Raw genomic sequence first — 13,561 nt, forward strand, 5'->3', positions numbered from 1 at the left:
CAGCCCTCGCAGCTGCCCGAGGCACGGCCCCGCCGGTTCCCAAGGGCTGGGAAGGAGGCAGCCCACGACGCCAGCTGGCCTGCAAAGCTGGAAGCTGCGAGCCACTGGCTCCGGGACCGATCTCGTGGCAAGAGAGCCCTGCCACCACCGAGGTGCCGAGAAGCAGCTCAGGCTCCCGAGCAACTTTGGAACCAAAGCAGTAGAAAACAGACGAGCTTTCCAATGGATATCTGCATGCAACTTGAAAAGATTTATCAAAATTGACATGCTTCCAGGAACAACTAAGCTTTAAAAAATCAGTATTTTCCAGTCAGATCATTATTCTCTGGAAGATTACCACGTTTAGCTTTCCATCTCCTAACCTTCGTTTCCTTCCAGTGCCTCACTGGACAACTGCTTTCCCCAGGACTCCATGAACAAAGCTCCAGATTTTTGATAGCTCACGTGGGGATAGTGCACTTCCCTTTGCATGCCCTGAGATTAGACAGAGCTCACCATTTCAGTTTGGGAACCAAGACTCTACTTCCCCTTCACTTTTTTGACTTTGCTAATGTGACCCGCAGATCCATTCCTCCTTCCCTCCTTACTAGTTGACATTAGGCTCAGGATCTGGCCACTCGGTGCTTGTAGGCAATTGCAAAAGTGATCTTTGATTAGCGCTGGTTTTCTAAGAGTACATAACATTGTATAATTGCCATTTCTGTATATCATGTTTGAAATCTGCCTTGGCGCAGTAGGGTGATAATTGGCTCCTGTTCTATGAACATTTGTTTTACCTTTGGAAGTCATAACTAGTATGTCTCCCCCCAAGTAATAACCATTTCACTTCTTTGAATATATTATGGCTTCATTTTCATTTTTAAATCACTCTTTGTCAGTTCTTGGCTATCAGCCCTCATTTCAAGTATTCAGAGATGTGAATCAGTTTCTTCTATCATCTACGCAGTGTTTGCTCCAGAAGCCACGACTGTTACAGTTGAGAAACCTGCTTTAAAAGTTTTTTGTTTTTTGCTTTTTACTTTTAGGAAATGAACTTCCTGATGGCGGCCACCAAGTCCAGGAGTGCAAAATTATAGTGCAAGGAGTAAAGAAAATAGTGGAAAGAGGAACAACAGTGTATAGCATAGTGTCCACAACAGTGATAAAAAATAAGGATTTCTGTTATAAGAGCCTGTAAGTAGAATATGCGTTTTCTTATAGTACTGCAATTTTAGCAATATCCTATCCTTCATAAAATCCATTTTTAAAAACGAAGTATCACCTAGCTGGAATCCCTGTGTAAGGCTTAGCCAACATCAAGCCTGACTAGTCAGGAAAGAAAGCTACCTCTAATGTGCTTTTTCTCTACCATTTGCTTTTATTTTTCTGTGCTTCTGCCCTCTCCACTACAACAGTTTTATCGTCTGAAAGAAAGTATGGGACAGTAATACTAGCTATCACTAAAAAGCACAGGAGGAATAACAACAAACAAATATTTAGCTGTATCTCTCACACGGAAATGAAAGCTGTCTTGTAATATTACTTTTTGAATACCAGATGCCCAACATGGAAGAAAGATGAAAAAGTGGCTGCCCTTCATACTAGCCTTCTTTTAAGTGCTACAAAACAACTAGTACTATCAATGCATTGACTAAATGCCTATCGACAGCAAAATACAACTCAGAGGACTGACGCTTAAGCAAAACAGCCGACAGCAGAAGTGATCCACAGACTTCTCAAGGTCTTAGATTCTTTTATCATGCTAACAGAGGGCCGCTCACTTGCAAAACCCCCTGTTCCCAGGATTACACAAATAGAAGTATGATCTTATTTATATTAAACATACTAAACATATAATGAGAAATAACCTCCGCTCTGTAACTTCCTCCACTCTAAAAACACAATCATTAGAGCTGGAAAGGGAACAGTTTTCCAGTTCCATTAAAATGTTCGGGCTTCATACTCTTCCTTTCTGCATCAGGATAAAAGCAAAGCCTCGCAGAGTGTGCATACTTACTACCATTATCAAGCTGAGAAGACAAACTGGGATTCAAGGTTTGCTGAACTTCAGACATACATCCAAATGGCTGCAGGCTTCTCCAAATGCCCACTATTAATTTGCTAAGATTTAATTTATTTTAAAAAAGAGCTGAATAAATCCACACATTTCCACAAATGCCTCTATGTTTGTTTCTGGCAGATTAAAGCAATGGAGTTGTTAAGGCAGACTGAGTAACTGTTCCACTGTTTGGGAGACTGGGAGAAAAATAGAAGCATTGATCCCGCATATTGGAGAACCTAATGTACAGCACATTATTACAAAAATGATGGAGAAGCTACATATAGCATAAGATTGACATTAATAAAGAGAAATTCACATCTGAAATACTCACCAAAATTCTCATTAATTAGCACTACTAATCATGTCTTGCCAACAAATGCTCTGGGTGTCTCGCAAGGCTAAGAGTTGTGAGCGCTGTATTCCAGAACTCAGCAAAGCTGGGATGCCAGACAGCTGAACTTAAAATGTTGTAGCATCTTACCAAAAAGATACTCTCCTACCTCTGTAAAATCATAAGCAATTTGGCCGGCAAAATTATTTCACTGTAACATTTTAATTAGTTTATTTCTAAAGCTTTCTGACAGATGTGAATTTTAGGGAGGGATTTGGATAAGAGTGGAGTATTTGGCAAATGCATATTGCACCTAATGAGTTTGGAATCTAACAAATGTGTGTTTGCAATGAGACATAGGCTCCTGAATCACACTGCAAAATTTAAAAGCAGTGGAGAGAAACCTGATATTATTTTTTTAAGATATCCCCACTTCTAAAAACTTATTTTAATTTCCAAAAATCAACAACTATTTATGCACAATTCAGGCATGTAATTTTTAAAATTGAAGTATTAATTTGAATATATTTTCTATCTGAACACTTTGTCACTGAGATAAGTGTATACTAAATGGCTAGACTTTATTAATTTGGCATTTATTTAAAAAATAATGGCAACAGTATTAGTTATAACAAAATGACACACCAATTCTGCTGTCATTCTGTTTAGAGTTTGGAGAACTTTTCAGATAGTGATTACCTAAGAAATCAAGCATAATCTACCTGATATTAGTTCAAAACTGGAGTAGGGGAAGGCCAGGCAACTTACTCTGTCATTCACAGATGCTTAGAAAGGGAATCTCTTCACGGCTGGTGAAGAGATGAGCCTGTGGATGAGGAAAGGGTGCTCATCCTCAGCCTCCCAAGAACTGCCCCATCCCACTGCCACTCCCCATCACTTCACCTGCTTCACTGCATGAGTTTTTTCTCAAATTGGAGTTAAGGGAAGAGCAGAATGTTGTATGTACCCTCAGGCAGGAGAAGATGTGAAAAAAACTGAGGAACACTGTTCTAGTTGCTGTCATTCTCTCTCTGCCTTGTGGTAGAAGTTCCTGGCTGCTGTTTTTACTACAATAGCTATATGGCAGCTATAACTGGATATGATGTTGCCTGAACACCCATGCATTGACTTTTGCTACTTCCTATAAAATACCTCCTCTGCTTGTTCTGGTCAGCCCAAGGCTTCTTCAACTGTCTGACATTGAATCCGATGTGGTGCCTCTCAGTTTTACTTATGCAGATCAGGTCCTGAAGGGCAAACAAGAACATGGACAACGACTACGTTAGAAGCAGAAAAGAAGCAACAGAGGTTCCAATCAACAGGTAAAGCAAACAAATACTTGGAATCCATTTTTGCAAAAAAAAAGGAGCTACAAATATTGGCAAATACTGCAAATTAATTTCCCACACACTTGAAAGCATTGACAATATTTATTTATTTAAATGGAAATCTGAGCCCGATAATTTGACACATTCCCACTCTACATGTTTTCTATATACGTCTTCTTTTCTTCCTACTTTTCCTCCTTCTTCCCCTCTCCCTACAGACTCGCCAAGATACAACAGGAATATGGAAAAACTGGCATAAGCGCTTAACTTCGAAACATCAAGAGTGAGTGGATTTGTAATTTTAACTGCCAGTTTGTCAAGAGTTGAATATACAGTGATACAAAGCTGAAAATACGGCTGTGAAGACCAGCTCTGCTATCTCCACCAAGAAGCATGAGGATTTCTTGGAGTATTAAAATAGCCTTTCAATAGTGCCCTAGAGGCAGAGGTCTGATTTTTTTTTTTAATAAACAGTTTAAATCCACTTCCCATTCCTCACATTCACAGGCCTGGGGGCACTCCTCACAACACAGGATTTTTCAGTTGTCACTTAGCAGCTGGATGTGAACTTGACAACTGGGAGCCCAACTGCTCTGTTACCTGCTGTTACTGCCACAGGAACAGTCGTCAGATTACAAAAGCTAAGTGGTTTAAAAAAATAATTATTTCCTAAGTCCCATTTACTCTGTTTTCTGCAGGCTAATACCCGTTGCCAAGGAAACAGCAACAGAGAAAAGAGGTGCAGGGAAGTTAGATTCCCCTCAGTTGTTCGTTACAGCTCTGGACAAGAGACAAAGTGAAAGTGCAGCTTCTGGTGGCCCGTGTTCCTTCCCAGCCTGTTCCTTGTGCAGATTCATCCTCTTCAAGAAACAGGTCACCCAAGCAATGTAAGGGGAGATATAATTTGGCCCCGGGATTCTAGGACCCTTCAAGTTATACCACTTCCTATCACGTAAGAAACAAAAATTGAAAAAAATGTGCCCTCCCTATTTATTGCACCTTAATAGGAATCGACAATGGTTTTTCTTACTCGACAATGGTTTTTCTTACTCATATAGCCATTAAATTGAGCTAAACTGCCTCCTTCCTGTTTTAAGCTGGGCTTCCAGAACCAGTTTGCAGTAATGAATTTTAGAGTGCACAGTCACACAGGCAATCTAACATCTTCAGCACAACGATCTTTAGGTGAGAGTAACTTAAAAATTGCTGTGTAATGCAGTGGGTTGCATAAATGTGCAGAGACAGAATGTCTGATATAAATAGGCACGAGAAAACATCAGGGGCACGTGGGGAGGAAGACTTTCTGTGAGGAGGCAACGAAGAGTCCACCGGTGCCCAGGCGCGGCAGAGGGCGGCGGGAGCGCTGCGGTTAGAAGCGCTCCCGTACACCCGGACTGAGCAAGCCGCGGTTTGTTACAAAATGGAAGCGTTCATCAGCTCTTTAGCTGTGATGTTTCGCTGTGCTACCGACACTTCCTACAACACTCACGGCCCATGTCTCGCACGCTATCAAGTTCATTCACTGCAGCCATCTTCTCTGGTTAGCAGCAACTCCTTACAAAGTTACCTGTCGGGCCATCTTCCCACCAAGGCTCAAAGAGAATTTGCCTTGGCTGGAGATTTCCCCTTGCAAAGCTTACTCTGGCTCTGCTGGAAACTGCATGTTATCAGCTGCCCCCTTTCACTATGCCTGTTTTGTATCATTAAGAGCCGAACAAGCCAGCAACTGAATTAACCAAACAGAACCAAGTAGCTTCCAGGCTAGCAAAAAGGATGAGAGCTGTCATGATCAGCAGGGAATGAAAGAGAGGCAAGAGGTAGGATGCAGCTACCAGAGTACCACTTAACAGGCTGCAGTCACACCCTTACCTGTGATTCAGGTACCAACCCTGCAACAGTTTCTGCCAAGCACCACCACTCCAATATCAAAGGCTTTAATATATTTAAATATTCATTAAGTAAATCCTAAATATTTTAAATTCTATGTGACAGTAATTATTCTGGTCTTTTGATGATGACCTTTAATTTGTGTCCCTGTATTTCCATAAAGCCTCAAGAGAGGAGTACCTACAATTTCAATTTGAATGTTGAAACCAGAGGCAAAACCCACCAAGCTCTTGGATGATGGTTGTTTTCTTTAATGGTTGTTATTTTTTTATGAGCTAGCACTGGAAAGTGATTGGATTTAAAAAATCCAACAGGCTATTAAAGATGCAACACAATGTCTCGTAGACCTAAAATTAAACCTGTGTTACCAGCTGCCACTTGAATAACATATTGTCCATACATCATGCTTTCATTCTGCCCTGGTTATAGAGCAGACAGATACAGAAACATACAGCCCATGAAGTATGATCTCCAGACACTGCTGAGGCCTTACTCAGTGCTCATTACGTACATCAGTGGGAATACAGTAAAATGATTCAAAGTCAACAAGTAACTATGACTTAATAGGTCACCATCCATCAGCTTCAATAGATGACTGAATGTTTGTTAGCCTGTCCTGGTTATGAAGTTATATGGATTAGCCTAAATAACCTTCATACCAGATCAGAGCGCACACACGCTGAGCATGGGATCTACGGTGAGCATGTCACTGTACACGGGGAGTGGGCAGACAGCAAGTTGCTATGCCCGGGAACCCGTGTGCTTTGGCTCGTGTGTCCCTACCTCGTACCGCAAACTGGCAATGCTGGAGCGAGTCGGTGGAAGAGCAAAGGCCCAGCTGTGCACGTGTGGGCCAAGACACCAAGACACTTACTAAGTGGGGAGAGACTTCTGATCCCTGTCCTGTTCCCGTTCTGATCTAAATCAATGAGAGTTGCATTTGGGCAACTAAGTACCTGAGAAAGCACACCCTGAGTTTCTTTTTGGGATACTCAGCATAGAAGCAGGCATATTTTCTCTCATGTATTTTTTCCTCAATATTCAAGGTTTAAAAAGGTATATATAAACCCCCTGTGTTTTCAACATGGATTACATTGTGCACTTCACAGACTTTTGCTTTGACACTTTCATGCAGCTTGCCAAATGTTTTAAAAGGTCACTGAGTTTGTGAACTCAGGTTCAACTAATTAAAGTGAATGGAGAATTTTGAAGTCGGGAAAAACATAGAACATCAATAAAACATAAAGCCTAGCAGGTCAGTTCAGAAGTCAGCAAGTCTGTTTGCCAGCCAGTGAATAATGACAAGGATGAGGAATGCCAAATAGCAACGGGAACTTGTGGCGATAACAAGAAGAAAGGTCCACTCACCCCCACATTCACTGGAGAACGGAAAGAGATAACCAGCTTGTCTTCTGCCGCTGAATAATAAAGGCTAAAATTGTATGGAAAATGGGTATTTCTGAGGTGTTGTCTTTGTCCTATGCCTTCTGCACCCAGTAGCCAAGAGTTTGGCCCTGTAAGCAGAGCCCTGGCATGGTGTACAGGGGCCTGGGCTTCTGCTCTCCACTCCACTCCACTTGCTGACTAACAGCAAAGAAAAGCCTCTCTCTCTCTCTCTCTCTCTCTCTCCCCCCCGCCCCAAGATTCACTTCCCCTGTGAATTATAATGATCCTTGTAGAGTGCGATTAACTGATGGGAAGTAAAATCTACGCCCTGTTATTATCTCAGTATGCAACTGAAAGAAATTAGTCATCTCAATGAGGAGAAAACTCCTCTTGCAGATTGTTGGGGTGTGGTATCCAACCGGCTCTACGTCACAAGCTATTTTACTTGCACGTTTTGGGGGGCAGGAACTTTCATTCAGCTCACAAGCCAAACACAACAAATAAGAATTAGAAACGGAACAGGCTATATTATCACTTGTTTCTTCAGCACTGCTACTGAATAGAAAGAGCTGGGGAGCAGCTCTTGCTTGCTCTGTAATGACTGCTCTCCAGCTCTGCCTGAATCAGCACAGTCTGTGTGGGGGTGTACTTATGTGTGCATCTGTCTGTCACACAGACGGACTGTAGCCTTACATAATCTTGCTACAGAGTGTGCCAGCGGATGCTGTTAGCATGGACAATTGCACCTGGCTTCCTTTTCAGCACTTTTTTGGCTACAGGGTTTCACTGCCCTTCTTTACAGGGTCTTCTCTTCTAATACAAGCTTCTCTATTATTGCTATTTCTCTTCTGGTAGTTTCTCCAGGTTTAACAGAGACAGGGTCTTGTTCTTTAGACACTGCACAGACATAGCAAAAGCATTCTCTGGCCAGAAGGAGCTCCCGATCAAGAAAGACAAAACAGACAAGACACACAAACTGGAAGAAGAAACCTTCTCCATTAGAATCGCTCCTTAGCTTTCTAACCATGGCCTCGTCAAACCCCATGTTCACTCAGGTATCTACTTTGTATGACCTTGGGCATGATTATGTCAAGCAAAACCACCTGATACAAAGAATAAGTGCCAGTACAGCCACACAGGAAAATACAGCACCTTACGGCAACACTGGCTTAGGACCCACTGCTGCACAGTGAAGCTACGGTGAAGGCTAATTAGCGCAAGCCTTCTCTGTCGACACAGGTCAACGCTTTCCTCTTCCAGCCCAGTCCCAGCAGCAGCAGCTCAGAGCTCTCTGTTTCAGTATAATCACAGCCAAGGGTTGGCTGGGCTTGCACCCAAATGGGTGCAATTCACCCATTTACCAACCGATATCTGACATAAATGACCAATCACAATTACTAACCAAAATAACTGAAGTTCAAACTTCAGATATTGGAAAGAACTAGGAAAGAATTGTTCACAGTAAATCTATAAAAAGAAAAGGAGAGCAAAAGAAAGCGAGATACAACAAAATGTTAATTTTTTTAAAGCTATCTAGAAGAGATTTGACAAAAATCCCAATGCAATTGGACAGTATCCGATCAAAAAGAAGCCATGTTTGTAGAGAAAATTTTGTGCTGTTAACTATACGCTTGGCTCTACTGAGCAGCCTGTGAGGCAGGTACACGTTCGTTATTTATGGTAGGTTGTGAGTTGATTCATCAGGAAGGGTTACTATCTGTTGGGAAAGCATCCTCGTTTATGAGGAGGGAGAAATAAAAGGTTATCTGTATACACATTGGATTTCTTACGGAAAAGCCTTTTCACCTTGCTGTGAAATTAAGTCTGCAGCGTGGGGTGGCAAGATGTGCACCTTGAAACCAGCAGAGGATACTGCAGGGAGCTCCAGGCCAGGACACTCAGCAAAGGCTTGGTGTCTTGGCCCTCGCTCTGCAAAGCCATGGCTCTCTTCGTCAACTGAGGATAGCAACACTTCGTAATACGACTTTTTGTAAAGTGTCCTAGACACACCAATGAAAAATAGCTTTAATATTTTACCCAACAAACAGTACACATTTGTTGAAAAGAGACAGTTAAAATTGATGCTTTACTGGAAACAAACTGATGCTGTTTCATTGGATTTACCTGTTGTTTTCTCTCTGCTAATAGGCTCAGCAAAGTAATTATCAGCTGTTTCCTATTTCTACAGTATGAAGAAAATGAACACAAAACAGCATTCAACCTTCTCCTTAGCCTTAATGGGCATTTCTTGGAAGTCCTCATGTTGTAGGTGGCCTGCTTGGCTGAAGGAACACTTCCCCCAAAAGATCTCGCACTTACTGAGCTGGGGAATTTTCCCACATCACCAGTTACTAAAAATGCAATTCTGTTTTGTTGCTTTGCAATAGAAACAAAGCATCAAAATGCCAGATACAGGACAGCCAGAGAATGGATGGCCTCAAACTGTGGCATGCAGCCAAGCTGCTCCAAGTACTCAGAGCCAGGCTGGCAGCTTGAAGCATCCAGACAGTATTAGGCCACTTTTCTGGCAAATCTAAATGTTTGTCCTTACCAGCCAGCAGCACCAAATATTTCAATAGGAGATAAATCCTTCCTCCTTGAACCAGCTAGTGAATTTTCCTTCTTTATGTTGAAAATCTCACTCCTGACTTCAGCTCAAGACAATTGCAGCTTGATTTTCACATTTAATCTTGCGTAAGTGTACATATTACTGATCAAAGGATTCTTAAATCCTTTTCAAAATCCTACTAGATTAAATGTTTGAAAGGAAACAGTTCCACACTGAACCTTCCACACCAAAACCCACCTCATTTATTCTGGCAGCAAAAAGCCTTGACTACCCATAGCCCGGTACACAGAAAGAAGGATTTTCAGGCATTCCTTTAATATTGACCATCTTTCTTTTAATATTGAGCACCTTTCAGATTTCAGGACCCTGGAATATGGGTTTCCAATGAGGTGTTTGTCATGGCCTCTGGCTACATCTTGTCTCTGTGAGGAAGTTACAGTGCAGCACAGCAGTTCCCTATGTGGACAGCCACAATGCAGAGTAAGCACAGGCAGTTCACTTCCCTTCTAAAAAAAAACCCCAAAATATTTCGTACCAGGCACTCTTAGTCCTGGTGAGACTAAGGGAATGTCCCAGCTGGAAGCTGGTGTAGGGGGGTTAATGCAGTCTAAACTTACAGCCTATTGTACTGAATACAACTCCCCAGCCAGAGACAAAACACCGGACTTAGTCAATCACTGTGTATCAGCCAACTTAAAACCAAAAATAGCATGAAAAGAGAGAATAGTGTGCAATTTTCACCATCTCTCACGGTGCAAGGATTATGGAACATCAAATAGAACAGTCTTAAAACAAACGGAAGGAGGTGGTTTTTTCGCCCAACCTGAGGTTACACGGTGGAACTCTTTGCCACAGGACTTGGTTGATGTTAACAGTTTACATGGTTCAAGAAAGAATCAGATAAATTAATGGAAGAAATAAGCATCAAAGTTTATTAAACACAAGATGCTAGCAGTAGCTAAGGAGGTCCTCAGTACCATCTGATACAAGAAGCTGAGAGAGTGTACCAGTGAAGTGTAACTATATACTTGTTATTATACTCTTAGGTATGGATCCACTGGCAGTAGAGGATCTGATGCGCTACTTCTGCCTTCGGACAGGGCCAGTACGGGTTCTCAGGGATATCTGCTGTGCCTTACAGAAGTGACTCCTAAGGATGGACTGGCAGGCTGTAAAAAGTGATCTCTTAATGTGGGCTCATTTGCAGGTCCCACATTCAAAGCTATCCTTCTTGCTAAGATACATCCTCTGTATTTCATGCAGAACTGTGGCTTCTCCCATGATAAGTGACCAATAAACCAGAAACACCCCTGGTATGTAAAAAACCCTGCACCAAATTCTGCTGCTGTATAGTCATTCGCACGCGCACACACACACACACAAACAAGCACAGCTTTAAGGCATTGTCAGCTGCCCTTTTGGACTGTTTAAATCTCTTTTCCTTTAATCACTGTGGCCCGATTCATCCATGACTGGTGTTAGCATAGTTACACTGAATCACTTGTGCTCAAAACCCCCACATAATCCTTAAAAGAACAGGAAATAGCACCAGAACAGCAGCTCACAATATTTGAAAGACCATTTCCACAGCAGCTAATTCTTCAAGCTAATGAGAAATGTGGGTCAGGATATATCTAACTATCAAGACGAATGCTCTGAAGCTGAACGGTGCGCCATATCCGACAATAAGAATCTAAAAGTTCTGGTTTTCTCTCAGCACACTGAGGTCTGATTTTACCCTGGACAACCCCTAAACAACTTGTACAGAGTAAAGAAGATTAGATTTTGAACTCTAATATCTCATTTTCAACTAGTGGTGCAATTTTCTGGCTTGGGTACTTTAAATCCCCCTCTAAGGTACTGCCTAATACTGGATCACCTACTGTGATAAATTATGGCTTATGATTTTCCATCTGATTGTGGGGCCTTTGATTACTATACTGCAACTAGCAGACATCGTGAGGGTCCTTGGGAAACCTGCCCCTGTGAGTGTCAGTCTGGGACCTGAGTTCTTGGCCAGGTGCGGGTTTTGTGTGCAGCACCATCTCGGTTACATAGACTACATAATTTTCATTATATTCATCAATCTAATCTATATACACATACATGCACACACACACACGTATGTGGATGCATTGCCATCTGTTTCCCTTATGAAACATTCATGTGAAAGTCATTATATTGTCTGAGATAAAGGTATGTCTTTTTAATTTTTAGGGAGCCAGAATCAGATTTTTTCAATTAAATTCTGCAAAACCACATGTTTCAATTTTAAATTTCCTCTGCTAGGACAGATTTTTTTGGTTTCAGGGTTGTCAGGGTTGGTGTTGTTCTTTTTTTTTTTTCCCCTTAAACTGCCAGACTCTTTTTTGCAATTTAGATCACAGGACACTGAGGTTAATTCCTCATGATTCTGTTAGTTAGAACTTGCAGTCGACAAGCTCAAAAACATCCGAATCTCTCCCATTCTTGCCTAGTGTGTATCCATCTTCAAAAATTAATTGAAGGTGGAAGATGGTCCCAAAATGGAGATTTGTCCTGCCAGGCACTAGAGACTTGGCAACAAAGAATAGCGGCCTTTGCTAGTTCGGAACTAAATGAAAGTTGTCAGGGATATGCTCAAGTGCCCTACTTAAAAGCTTTAATTTCCTCAGGATATGATGATCTGCCTTACATCACCCTATTATATGAGTATGTAAATCACTATATATCCAAAGCAATTTCTTGAGATGGCAGAGGTATCTGCAGCAACTTTTAGTCGGTATTAAAATGAAAGTGGAAGGAGTATGTGTGAAAATGAGCATTATCTTTGCCTTGGCCAATAAATAATAATTGCTACTAAATATTTTATTTTGTTTTAATGAAAGTGCAAGTTCAACAAATTTTAGGCCTACATTCTCAAACTCAAGTGATTCAGAAGAGGTGTATAAGCCAATTATAGGTCTCTAAATATAAGAATTGTTTTTCAGAAATGTTGGACACTCATAGTGACAACACAGCCCTCTGTAGACATGCAAGAGTTTGGAACTTAATCCTAATGAACATATGACTAGATTTAGACATCTAACTTTGACCAATAGACTTTTTATTACCACATATCATAAAGCTGCCAAATGGCCCTTCCTATTTGTTGACTATCAAAGATAGTTTTCTTCAGGTATTTACAAATATACTATAGGGTAGCACTGCAGCCATTTTCTTCTGAAATTTTGATTCAACCAAGCAATAAGCTTTCTTAATTACTATTGCTCTCTTCTTCCAGGTTATAAGTTACATCTCCTTTTTTTCTGAGAACGTTTCTCTCTTCAGAGCCAAATTAGCCTTTTGTAATGAGGTACAGAGGTGTTCCTCTTGACAGTGCATTGCCCTAAACATATTAGCTGGCTTAGCCAAAATTGCTGCTGGGTTAGCAGTACCTTGACTGAACTGTACGCTAGCTAGTGCTACAGAGTAATCAAAAAACTCTCAACTCCTCTCCTTCTAGATGCAAAAACTCTGAGCATCAGCTTGTTAAAGCAATAAAAACACTTGGGGAAGCCTAAAAGATTGGAGATACCTTGCCATTCTTCTTCCAGATGTTCTTTCCTCACATGTTCAAAACGCATACCAGGCTGATGGGCCAGCACGTAGTCCTTGCAGATCCTTGAAGACGCATTACATTCCAGGGTTCACAGGACAGGCAGAAAAAGACCCAGACTGGCCATTTTTGGTATAATCTTTTCCTCAGACTCGATGTTCCTCTGAGTTCCACAAATTCATTGGCTACGTCTGTGCTGATTGCCAGGTTGTGGGCCACAAAGCAAGCTAAACAACAAATTGTTACACAACCATGCCCCACATATCCATGTTTTTAAGATGTTATTGCTTAAGTGTGGCATGTTCACACTATTCTAAGGCAAAGCTCAGGTATCCTCCATATCGCATCAGCCCTCGCTCCACAAGAATTTAGACACCACCAGGAAGAACTGGCACAGGCTTGTCTGCCTTATATTGATCAATGATGTTGCCATTGGTTTTAT

The sequence above is a fragment of the Dromaius novaehollandiae genome, chromosome 9, assembly GCF_036370855.1.
Source record: "Dromaius novaehollandiae isolate bDroNov1 chromosome 9, bDroNov1.hap1, whole genome shotgun sequence".
Taxonomy (NCBI): Eukaryota; Metazoa; Chordata; class Aves; order Casuariiformes; family Dromaiidae; genus Dromaius; species Dromaius novaehollandiae.